Raw genomic sequence first — 12,395 nt, 5'->3', positions numbered from 1 at the left:
ATACCTAGGAATAAACCTACTTACGGAGACAAAAGACCTTTATGCAGACAAGTATAAGACACTGATGAAAGAAATTAAAGATGATATAAACAGAGGGAGAGATATACCATGTTCTTGGATTGGAAGAATCAACATTTTGAAAACGACTGTACTACACAAAACAATCTACAGATTCAATGCAATCCCTATCAAACTACCAAGGCATTTCTACAGAACTGGAACAAAAAATTTCACAATCTGTATGGAAACACAGAAGACTGTGAATAGCCAAAGCAATCTTGAGAAAGATAAACAGAGCTGGAGGAATCTGGCTCCTGGACTTCAGACTATACTAGAAATCTACAGTAATTAAGACTGTGTGGTACTGGCACAAAAATGGAAATACAGATCAATGGAACAGGATAGAAAGCCCAGAGATAAACCCACGCACATATGGTCACCTTATTTTTGATAAAGGAGGCAAGAATATACCATGGAGAAAATACAACCTCTTCAATAAGTGGTGCTGGGAAAACTGGACAGCTACATGTAAAAGAATGAAATTAGAACACTCCCTAGCACCATACACAAAGATAAACTCAAAATGGATTAAAGACTTAAATGTAAAGCCAGACAGTATAAAACTCTTAGAGAAAAACATAGGGAGAGCACCCTGTGACAAATACTGTATGCCAACACATATATGTGGAATCTAAAGAAAAAAAAAGTTTCTGAGTAACGTAGGGGCAGGACAGGAATAAAGATGCAGATGTAGAGAATGGGCTTGAGGACATGGGGAGGGGGAAGGGTAAGCTGGAATGAAGTGAGAGAGTGGCATGGACATATATACCCTGCAAAATGTAAAATAGCTAGCTAGTGGGAAGCAGCCGCATAGCATAGGGAGATAAGGTCAGTGCTTTGTGACCACCTAGAGGGATGGTATAGGGAGGGTGGGAGGGAGACTCGAGGGACGAGTTATTGTTATATGTCTATATATAGCTGATTCACTTTGTTATAAGGCAGAAGCTAACACACCATTGTAAAGCAATTATACTCCAATAAAAATGTTAAAAAATAAAAGGCAGGTTCTCAGTTTTAAAAACAATCTAAGCATAAATTTGTCATACTGAATAGAGCAAACGCTACAGGGAAGAAGATAAAGGGAATTGATATGAAACTAAATCTGAATTGAAGGTCTCCTTGCTGATTTAAAAATAGGCACTTCCCTGCCAATTAAATAGAACATGTGAATATTCATTTGTTACCGTGAAATTTAGTTTGCTTCCTTAAGAAAGTGCCGCTAACAGCTGTAATTGACACCATTACCAGCTTCAAGTTTTCTCTTTGGTCTTCCATTTGAAAATTTAAAGAAGTTTGATTATCTGTACTCATCAGTCTGACAAATAATATGTACAAAATATCTAGTTAGTCTGAAAAAGAAGTTTCAAGCCATATATATATTTGGTTTCAATGACCTGAAGTATCTATCTCAAGAAAGTTTACTTCTATCTGCCAGTTAATAATTCTTCTGGAGTATTTTTGATGAACTCAGAACCAGCCTCAGCTCTGTCAGATAAATGTTTACATCATGCTTCTCCTTTACACGTGCTTACAATCTGGTGGGAGAAATGATTTGCACAAATTTGTCACAAGCAGTACAAGGAAGCCTTTAACGGCTCAAGTGTATGACATCAGCTATTCAATTTGTGCTAGTTAGACAGCTTGTTTCCAACTAATTGGGAGGAAACAAACCATGGCTCTCCTACCTTCTCATGCCCCAGGTCTTTTTACATCTGAGCCTGCGGAGGCCCTGCTCTGGAAAGCTCAGCCAGATTCTAGAATCTGACTTTGCTGCACATGTTTGGTTTTTTCTGATGGCCTTTTCTTTCCACTTTTCTCCCGTCAAGTTCCTGCTGATCACCCTGCACATTCCAAGAGGGGGCCAGCTTCTCCAGTAAGCCCTACTGGACCTTCCAGATGAGTCAGCATCCCCTCCATGTGCTTCTGCAGCGCCCTGGGTGAGCCCCTCCCGTTCCCACCCCACTGTACTATAAGCACAGGCCCATTTACCGCCCTCCTTCCTGATTGGACACAGAGCTATGTCCAAGCACTTAGCACAATGCGTGTTTCATGAAAGTAAGGGGGTTGGATGAATTCAGTAAAAAGAATGAAGTAGAGAGTACATCTGTTCTCTTCCAACCCCTAACAGAGAAGTAAGACTTACAGTGCTATCTCTGGAGCTGAGATCTGGTGGTCATACATGGACTGCCGGGCAGCCACGCTGTGGTTTTGTCATTAGCAATCACACCTGGGATGGTGCTTCTAGCCCCCTGTCACCATGGCCATTTCATGACCTCCTCTCTCACTCCCTCATATACCATCCATTCCTGAGTACAAGACAGTTTACTCTAAATCTCTCTTATCACTTATAAAACATTCTAGTCCAAACTACTATCATCTCTCACTTGGACAAAAGAAGTTTCACCCAAAATAATTCCCTCAACTCTGCTTTTACTTTCTTTTAGGCTTTTCTCTTCACTGAAGCCAAAGTGATAATCTGAAGACACAGATAAGGTCAGAGTAGTTTCCCTTCAGTGCCTTCCCACTGCTCTGAGAAGAAAGACCATGATCTTTAAGATCACTTACACCACGATGCTGAATCTGCCCTCCCCAGCCGCAGGTCCCACCAATTTCCGCTTTGTGCCATGCACTGAGCCACAACTGTATTCACTCAGTTCCTTCAGGATGCTAAGCTCTTTTCTAACTCAGAGGCTTTCTATCTGCATTTTTCTCTTCCATTAATCCTGTTTTTCTGTCCCACCTAGCTCACTCCATTCATTCCTCAGAGAACAGCTCAAATAATCTTCCTGGAGAGCTTTCTCTGTCCTCCTGAATAAGTCTGGTCTCTCTACTCTTCCAACACCTGAACTTTTCCTTCAGTATTACTCACTATGACTTGTAATCATATATTCACGGATGTGATATCTAATTAATCTCTGTTTACCCTACCAGGTTAAAAGCACCCTAGAGATGAGGACCGTTTTGCTAAATGTATCCCTAATGACCATTGTAGGGCACAATGACATTGTAGGGCCTACTCCAAAAAAATTTGTTGAACAAATTAATGAATTAAAACTGCAACAAAAAACAAATTGAAGAATCATGAGTATAACAAACAGTAAGATTATGAGCTTTTAGTAATAACAAGGACAAGGGAGAAACAAGTTACTAGATCATCATGCTGAAGGTAAAACTAAAACATGCCCTCATGTGATTTCCTTTTCCCCAAATATGATTGGAATGGTGAATAATAACTGTTTTAAAAGAAACTGGCAAATGAACAGCAGACATAGCAGGTATATCAACATAAGAATTGATTGGGCACACATAGGGCTCAGTCTTCTGCTATACATTTTGCATTGAGAGCAAAGAGGGCAGAAGGTGAGCAAGACCTATTGGGCTAACATCGTGTGAATATGTGAAAGGAGGTATCACAATGGAATAGCCCAGTAGGAAAATCAGACTCTTCCCCCTTTGTTAATAGATATTAATGTGAATGAGTTAATTTGCATTTTTTTCAAATTACACATATAAGCAATATCATGTGAAAAAAGATACAAATGAACTTATTTGCAAAACAGAAATAGACTCACAGACATAGAAAACAAATTTATGGTTACCAAAGGGGAAGGAGGGGGAGGGATAACTTAGGAAGATGGGATTAACATATACACACCACTATATATAAAATAGATAACCAACAAGGACCTACTGTATAACACAGGGAACTGTATTCAATATCTTGTAATAACCTATAAAGGAAAAGAATCTGAAAAAGAGTGTATGTGTGTATGTATATATATGTAACTGAATCACTGTGCTGCGCACCTGAATCTAACACGTCATTGTAAATCCACTATACTTCATTAAAAAAGGAAAAACTAAAAATTATAAAAAGGAAATTAATATGAATAAGATGAAAGATAATGATTGTAAATTTATTAAATCATCTAAAAACTGTATTTGGGTATGAGGAAGTTTATGAAAAGGAGGAAAAGCTGAGTAAATTAGGGAAACATTCATGACAGACGTTGGCCTTGATTATGGAGTGTGAGGTTCTTCCATGTGTGAGAAATAACTTGTACAAAGACTTTGATGAGAATGTTTTCCTATTCTTATAATCTTAGAGAATTGGAAGATTAAAAGTATCTCTCTTCAATTATCAGCTGCCACAAAGGCCTAGCCAGATACAGGTGACCAGGGCTAAGTTAACTGGCTATTCCCAAGAAAATTAGGCATTTTTAAACTTAATAATTTCCCTAAAATATAAAAGGAAAGAATGCTTGGAGTGGACCAGTGAATAAAGGAGAAGGGGGCCATTTTGGAAGATTGAGTGTCTTACGTGCAGCTTTTGAAATTTCTTGCCTGGAGTGTATCCAGTATTTGAGGGCTTAAATATTACCTTCCCTATCTTTGGATTTTTTTTATATGAATGATAAATTATAATGTTGGTTGGTTTACATTTTTTATTTCTCTGCTTGCAGTCAATATTTGTTTAAATCTTTGTTTTCTTTGTAATTGCTTCCTTCTCACCATTTATAGCACCAAAACAAAGAGGTTGGTAACTTGGGGCCAAATTCTCCTAATTCTGATCCAGATTTGCAAAAATGAAGCAAAGGCAACATTTGTCAGTTTTCTGGCAGAGATGCTTATGTTGGGCAATCATTTGTGTTGTTTTTAGAAAAGGAAGGCTAAAAATCTTATTTTCTCATTCCTACATAAAATAAATTCTGGACTGTATGACACCTTTCACTGCCAGCTCCAATGTGTAGAATTCCAGCAGTTGGATTTTTTTTCTGAAATGACTTCAAAATTCTGTGCTTCTGTTTGTTGCTTTATAAAAAAGCACCCATCTTCTTATTCAAAATTGCAAGTATTCTCCAGGTTATCTGCTCCCTCCTTAAGCCAAATACATTGGTTCTGAAAGTCAGTTAGGATCAATGTGTCTTAAAAAGACAGATCATGGGCCTTGTAGCTCTCTGCTGAATAAATCTGTTTCTTTTTTCCTCTTCTTCGACTCACTCCTCCATCAAAGTGTCCTCTGTTGCATTTTTTCCCACCCAACAGTGATCCCCTGTGGTTATTGATTAGAATTTGGAAAACAAGAGCTGAACATTTACTTTGGATACAGTACTGCAAGTTTGAAAAGTGATTTGGCATGTTGGGCTGGTATCTCAACTTCCTTTGAAACTTGACCTTTGAAGTGAAGAAGTTAGGATACCTGTTGGGTTATTCCTTCTGCAGTATCATGACTCTCAAGGAACATTAAATTGTGACACTTTATAACAGTAAGCTTCTCCATGCTCTATATAATTTACTTAGCTCCTTTGGTGCTAATAGGATCTAACCCCAATATGGTGCACAGCATGGCTTCCTAGACAAACTCAGGTCCAAGGCAAGGACATAGAATCTATGTTTTCTGCTATGCTCCCTTGACAAAGCTGCTTTCTCCAGTGGTTTTTTCCTACTCTACTCTCTACTTGCTTATTTCTAGCATTCCAAATGGTGAAGTGATGGTGTTGCATTGCACTATTTGTATGGAAGAAATTCAAGAATGCACTCAGGAGGTACAAGTGTGAATTCATGTTAGGTCTAGAGACTAGCCAAATTTTAAAACTAGTTTTAGTTACAGAGACGTTGTTTTATATTATATTACTTGAAAGTGCTTTTTCTGTCTTCTAACTGAATACTCGTTGTAGAACTTCAGCTTTTCTTCAGTTAGACGGGAAAGATTCATTGGTTCTTGGGAGCCATCCTTTGCCAGGCATAGTGCTAATTTAGGTGTGGCAGTACCACAAGTGTGTTCTGTGACACGAAGATACACTGAGAGCTTTCCAAACATGAAAATGTGTTATTTTTATTTACTTTGGATAAGATAGATTATACTTTTCCAAGTGGGTGTGTATATCAGACATCACAATAAATAGATTTCCAACATAACAACAAACATGTTATTAAATAATGTAATAATGTATGCAAAATTCCCACTACCTAGTAGAAGCCTAAAATGGAAAGTCAGTCAACCATCTTTGTTTTCTAGGCTAGCTAGGAATTACAGAATAAAATGTGGGGAGGAAATTGTGAAGATACCTTTTCCTCCTTATAAAGATTCAAAAAGGAAAGCATTTTCAACTGCCTGCTATGAGATTTTGAGATTTTATAAGTATTCCCTGTAGACTTTAGGGGTTGTTTTCTTATTTCCTGTTTAAATATTAGTTACAGAATACTAATTATACAATACCTGTAGTTATATTTCACAAATAATGTAATTATAAATGTTGATAAATTGATTACCACTAATTATAATATTCTGATAGAAAACTAATTGTAAAACTGACTCTGTACTCTGAGAAAATGTAGATGGTAGTAGTTGCTACAGTCTATTTTTCTGCTCAAATAGCTGTACTTTTAATAATTTTATTCCAGAGTTTAAAGAAGCAGACTGTATGTGTCATTTCTTTGCTTGTTTCATTTCTGTTAAGTTAATATTTTTGTGGTTAAATGTACTTCAAGCACTTTTTTCAGATTCATACAATTTGCTTTCGGGTTGAAGCAATTTTACAACCCAGATAAGTGGCTGAAGCAGAAAGTTTTATCTTTGTTAGCAATAAATCAACAAATCCAATTAGGAAAATGTGTATCCACAAAAATTTGACAAGACGATATAGTCAGCTTTCAGTTTTATAGGATCAGCAACTTAAGGCAGGTACACATAAAACAAGCTCAAATACATTATTCAAGAAATGGGCCATAAAATTCCATTGTTTAATCAGCAGAAAAGATTTGTCAAGGGGATAAATTGTTCTGTGGACCCTGCAGGTTTAATCTAAACCTGAATCTTGGTTTGTAGTGCACATGACAGCTTACCTTGAGGCCTGAAAGGATGAGGTCTCCTAGGACCACAGGTGAAGAAAATCTCTCATACAAGGTTGACTGCACCCACCACTACCTTCTCCCTTAGAATAATACATAATTAGCTAATGACTTCTTCAAAGTAAAGATTGGTTTTACTGATAGAATATTTTTCTCTGAATTCTCTTGAAGTAATATATAATTTTATAAATCATAGTGACATAATTCAACTATTGGAAAATGTCTTTCAAAAATTTTGTAATTGTATTTTTATAGTATTTACTTCAGAACAGATATAATTTCAGTCCTGGGGAATGTTGAGTTACAGTCCATGTTAAAAAAAAAAAGTAAATTACAAGGTCTAGAAAAAACGAGTTGATTGATTTTAAGTTTTAACAAAGTTTTATTAAATAATAGGTTGGCATGCTAAGAGGGACTATGTAAAGGACATTAAAAATATTTGACCCTGTCAAGCCATTATGCTAAATTAATACATATTATAATTTTTAATGTGTGGTTACTCTGCAGTGCTTAACCTCTGTGAATATTGATCGTTTCATAGCAGAAGTTTTTAATCTTTATAGCTTAAAAGTTGCTGAACATGAATTAAGAGGAGGTGGCAGGTGGTGAGACTGAGGTGGGCTGATAACATATCCTTCTCCCATTCTTCTGGAATCATCTCCATTCAGTTTACTAGTCCAGATAAGGGAGATCCTTTTGAGAATTGACTCTAAAGAAATAATTTGATGGTGATGGGTTCAGTTTCATACACAAGCATATTACTTAAGCAGATGACTAATGGGTGGTAGAAGGTCCCTCTGTTCAATTATATCTGCCCCGTTGGCCAGTTGAGAGTTCCCCAGTGTGCACTTCTTTGGAGATGAAAGTGCAAATGTTACCTGAATGTATGAGAATGATATTGGCAAATGGAAACAGATGCAAAGAGAAGTAATCAACTTCATGAGGGTCTAGGAAATGTATGAGGGATAATGAAAGGAACTGTGATATTAACAGTTGTGCAAAACAGAAGAATTTTGGGGGAGGAAGCTAGGATTTTTCTCCTAATCTAGGAAAGGCTACCATATGCAAGAGAGAATGAAGCACACTAATTCTATGTAGCTTCAAGGGCAGAAATAGGAACAATGGCTAAAAATCACAGGGTATCTAACGTGAATAAATATATTTAAAAATTGTACAATTTCAGTGGTCCAAAATGAAATGACCTGCCATAGGAGATAATGATACATCTGTCAAAATGGAGTACTATGCATTGGTTAGAAGCCATATGCCAGGGATAATGGAGAAAATAGAATTAACATATAAATTGTTGCATATGCTGGGCCCTGTTTTCAGTGCTTAAAATATTATCAATGCATTTAATCCTGACAACAGTCTAGAAAGATAAATTCTACATCATTCCATTTTACAGATGAAACAAAGAGAAGTTTAAATAACGTATCCAATGTTCCACACATAGTTAGTGTGGAGGGGTGATTTGAATTTATGCAATTTGGCTTCTGTATCTATTCCGCTAACCCCTGTACTGTATTGACTCTAAGAGTGGTCTATGCTACTATTGTTGATATTAATAGTGTACAAGTATTTATCAGTTACCTAGTGTGATGGAGTTAGGAACAGTACCATATGAATGGAAGGGAAAAGGAAGTCAGGAAAAGTCAAGGATGTTGAATGTTGCTACAAGTACCACCCAGAATGACACCTCAAGCAGGATTTAGAAGAATTCCCAAAGCAAACTTCTCAGTGTATCTCACTCTGATCATTGCTTCTAGATTAGAGTGGAGAATGAAATTTCAGTTTTTCTCAGTTGGCAGACTGTGGAGTAAAATCTCTCTAACAAAGGAAGCTTCAAAATTACCTGTTTTTATCATATTTCCTCACTGCTATGTAATTTTCCACAACCTTGACAATAATTTTAGGTTCCCCCACATTCTGGCCCTACTCTAAGTTTCAAACACTTTGGTGAGTTAATTTTTCTCACTTTACTTCTTCTTCTGTATTTCCCGTCTATGTGTTATCTCAGTTTAGCCTCTCTTCTTTTGCTTATATTATCTTTTATTAACCTAAAATAACCAAACCCTAACTCACTAAAAGTACATGTTAAGTATGATCTCCTCTTGAAAACTTTCCAGAGTTGCCCACACTAATCTTTCTTTATTCTAAATTATGGTATAAATGTAGTTGGTAGGTTTAGCATTGCTAATTCTCTAGTTAGTTCTCTCCATGTAGAATGTAAACCATTGATTATGTATACTTTAACAGCTATAGTTCAATATTTGTATTTTTGATATTTTGGATAATTGTTAAGGATTTACTTCTTTTAACTTTCTTCAGTTGCCTGATACAGTCATTTCTAGAGAGGTTAATAGCAGTTTTTATCATGTAACAAATTTCTGTTAGATCTCTAAAAATGTTATTAAAAATACATTCTCTGATGTTCCAGTTACTTGTCTGCTGGCTCTCAGCTACATTCCAACCTTTCTTTGTTCTCCTTTGTGTGGCAGCTGGAAGTAGGCAAAGTCATCTTCTCATGCTCCCTTGCTGGCAGGTTCCAGAAAGATTTGACCAATGGAAAGCACTAGCAGGAGATGGCAAGAGGGAGGAAGAGAGAAGCATTCTTTAATTTCCATTTCTGTCGTGTCTCTGGTGGCAGTGGCAGGATCAGAAGGTGACTGTGGGTTCCAGGAGCAACTTCATGTGACAGGGTCATAAGCATATCCATGAGGGTTTCAGCACCATCAGTAGAATCCATGTTCCTGGGTTCCTTTGCTATAGTCAGAGCAGCTGCAGCATTGATGGCTCTGCATCAGCTGAAGGGCTGGCTCTTGAGTTCAGCCCAGGGTTAGAAAGAGAGCTCTGACTTCCAAGTAACATTCCCTTCTGGTCGTACTCCTCCAGTGTTTTCCCCTTCTTGATTTTGCTTCTTTTACCTTTCCAACAATTTTGTTAGTAATTCCCTGCATTAAACCTCTCTCTGCTTGAAATATCTGGAATGGTTCCTGCTTTTGTGACTAGACACTGAATGAAACATCTAGACCCATTCTACATCTGGTGCTGGGATCATCCCTACAGTATTCTCTCAAGAATCTATTCTCTGCTAAAATTCTCTCATTGAGGTTGGATACACTCAAGACAATACATGCCATCTCTGGATTGCCTTCATTAAAAAACAAACAAAAAAAGTTCTCTAGTATGTTGACCTAAACTCTGTCTCATTGTAGTTTCTTCTCAGTTCTATTTTATGGGTTTCAGGACACGCAGCAAATAATAGTCATTATTCCTGTCTGAATCCTATGCCTGCTAGAGTTAGATCAAAGATACAGAGAGATGGGCATACACGTAAGTACTTGAATAATGACAAACTCTGTATAGATGTGGGTTTAGATCTTTGACCATAGAGGCATGCTAATATTTGACCCATAATGTGAAGTGTACACAGCTTTTGTTGTTGTTGCTCATGTAACAGATCTTACGAGCCCACCCTATAAACCAGGCAACTTTCTGAGTATGGGGGCTGAGACCAGTGAACCAAACAGACTAGTTCCATAAAATGGAGAAGAGGAAAGGCTGAGATGAGCACATGTGACTCCCTGTCCTAAACCCACCAATTAGAGGAGTCAGTCCTCTTTCTTCAGGGTGGAGTGAACAGGGATCATGGAAAGAACTAAGAGTCAGCCAAAGTCAAGTGGGAGTCTCTTTTTGGAAACATGGAGTAGAGATTGAGGCTCCCTCTGGCTTAAACTAGGCACCGTCAATATTAAAATGGGAACATTGTAAGAGAGATAACAGATTAACCTTATCTTTCATTAGATTTCAGGGTGATATTTTCTGTGAAGATCTTTTGTAAATGGGCATCAGGGAAGGCTCTAGGAACACTAGAAGTAGTGATAGTCAAAATACTTAACACGTAGTTTGTCATGGATACTGACTGGTCTGAGTGGACACTGGCTATAAACTACCCTATGGCCACATCAAGGTATACTGGTGAATCTTGTCACTGGGCACTGAGGAACCGAGGAAAGATCAAGGTAGAGAGTACAAGGAATCTGGAGTAACTAAGTATAAAGTCATTCACTTTTGCTTTCTGACACCTGGCCTCAACATAATTCTGATTCTAATTTTAGTAAATTACATAATCAAGAATTACTTTTACTCTGAAATTAAAAAGATTGCATTCAACTTTTAAATTATTTGGAAACATAGTCACTTTCCCATACATTCTAGATATAACTTTTTATTTGATAATGTATTAAATGTTTATTTAGTTCTTTAACTGACTGGAGTTTTGAGCTGGTGTCTAGCTGTGCAAGTAATCTTAAGTGTATATGCTTATTCTTACTTTCAGTAATTTTTAATTTTTAAAGTAGTTCATTGTGTGATTTTATTATTTTTAATTTTTTATTATTTATGAAATGTTATAGAAGTTCTTGATACATTTTCAGTAATCTCACTTGATTTGTCATTATCATCAATGCTGGGTACTTTTAAGGCATTTTTAACTGAGAGCCAAGCCATTAAAATAAATGTATACAGTCAACTTTTAATTGTATAGTTAAAATATTGTGGCTATATATATTAAAATCTTTTTTCTAAAATGATTTTTATAATCTTATTTATAATTTTAATGTTTTCAAGAACTGTCAAAAACATTCGCTTTCATAATCAAAAAATCTTGCATCAATTAAGGCTTTTGTACACATAAGCTTGATACATTGGATTACCTTTTGTTTTAGGTATGGCATAATTTCATTAAAATAAAATTGGAGAATTTTATAGTAAGCATACTTTTATTCAGTTGCATTGTTTTGAAGAATAGCACAACTGTGTTCCCAGCTATTGTTAAAATATATGTGTGCTTTAACTAAAAACTTATATTATAAGTCAATAGCAAAAACACAATTTCCTCTAAGCCTGTTGCTAACTAGATCTTGTTAAGGTGTACTGATCTAATTTAGTAGTATTGTACTTTCCTGCCCAGGAATCTCAATGAAGATAGATAAAAAGGCAACTACTAGATTTTTAATTAGAAAAATATGTAATAATGACATTATTTTCTTGGTATATACATACACATACATATACATATTTCAATTTTATAACTAAAGACACACAGCTTTGGATTTCTCAGCTCATTTAATATTTATTAATTCAAATTTCAGTATGTAATGATTTATTCATTTAAAGTTTTATACCATGATAATATATTATAGATTAATTTTGGCAACCTATATTTTTAAATACTAGAAATTGTGATCTTTTATTTTAAAATATCTAACTTGCTAAATTATAAGAACTGGATATGTGTAATACAACATGGTACAAACCTCATTTTTCAGAAATATTCACAAAATACCCAAATTTTTACCTGCAATTTAACTGACAATTTAGAAGGGTGAAGCGTTAATTCTGCTCTACTCAGCACACTCATACTTCCAAGAAGACAGAATTTACAAGGATAACACTGGCGCAGAACCCACCCATAGCTT

The 12,395-nt window shown here is 36.1% G+C and overlaps 1 protein-coding gene across 8 annotated transcripts in view; it reads left to right on the top strand.

The window, feature by feature from the left end:
* MSR1 (macrophage scavenger receptor 1) overlaps window positions 1–12,395 on the top strand; it is a 457,630-nt gene that overhangs the window by 200,082 nt on the left and 245,153 nt on the right. For 7 of the 8 annotated variants that reach the window (XM_079908915.1, XM_079908914.1, XM_079908921.1 and 4 more), the window contains one exon: window positions 1,887–1,997. The exons of the other annotated variant lie outside the window; for it this stretch is intronic. The gene's annotated coding sequence lies outside the window, so the exon portion shown is untranslated. The remainder of the gene's footprint in view (window positions 1–1,886; window positions 1,998–12,395) is intronic. 8 annotated transcript variants of the gene reach the window in all.

The sequence above is a fragment of the Stenella coeruleoalba genome, assembly GCF_951394435.1.
Source record: "Stenella coeruleoalba genome assembly, chromosome: 21".
Lineage (NCBI taxonomy): Eukaryota > Metazoa > Chordata > Mammalia > Artiodactyla > Delphinidae > Stenella > Stenella coeruleoalba.
Note: the sequence above shows the minus strand (reverse complement) of the source record. Positions and strands in the feature narration are given on the sequence as shown.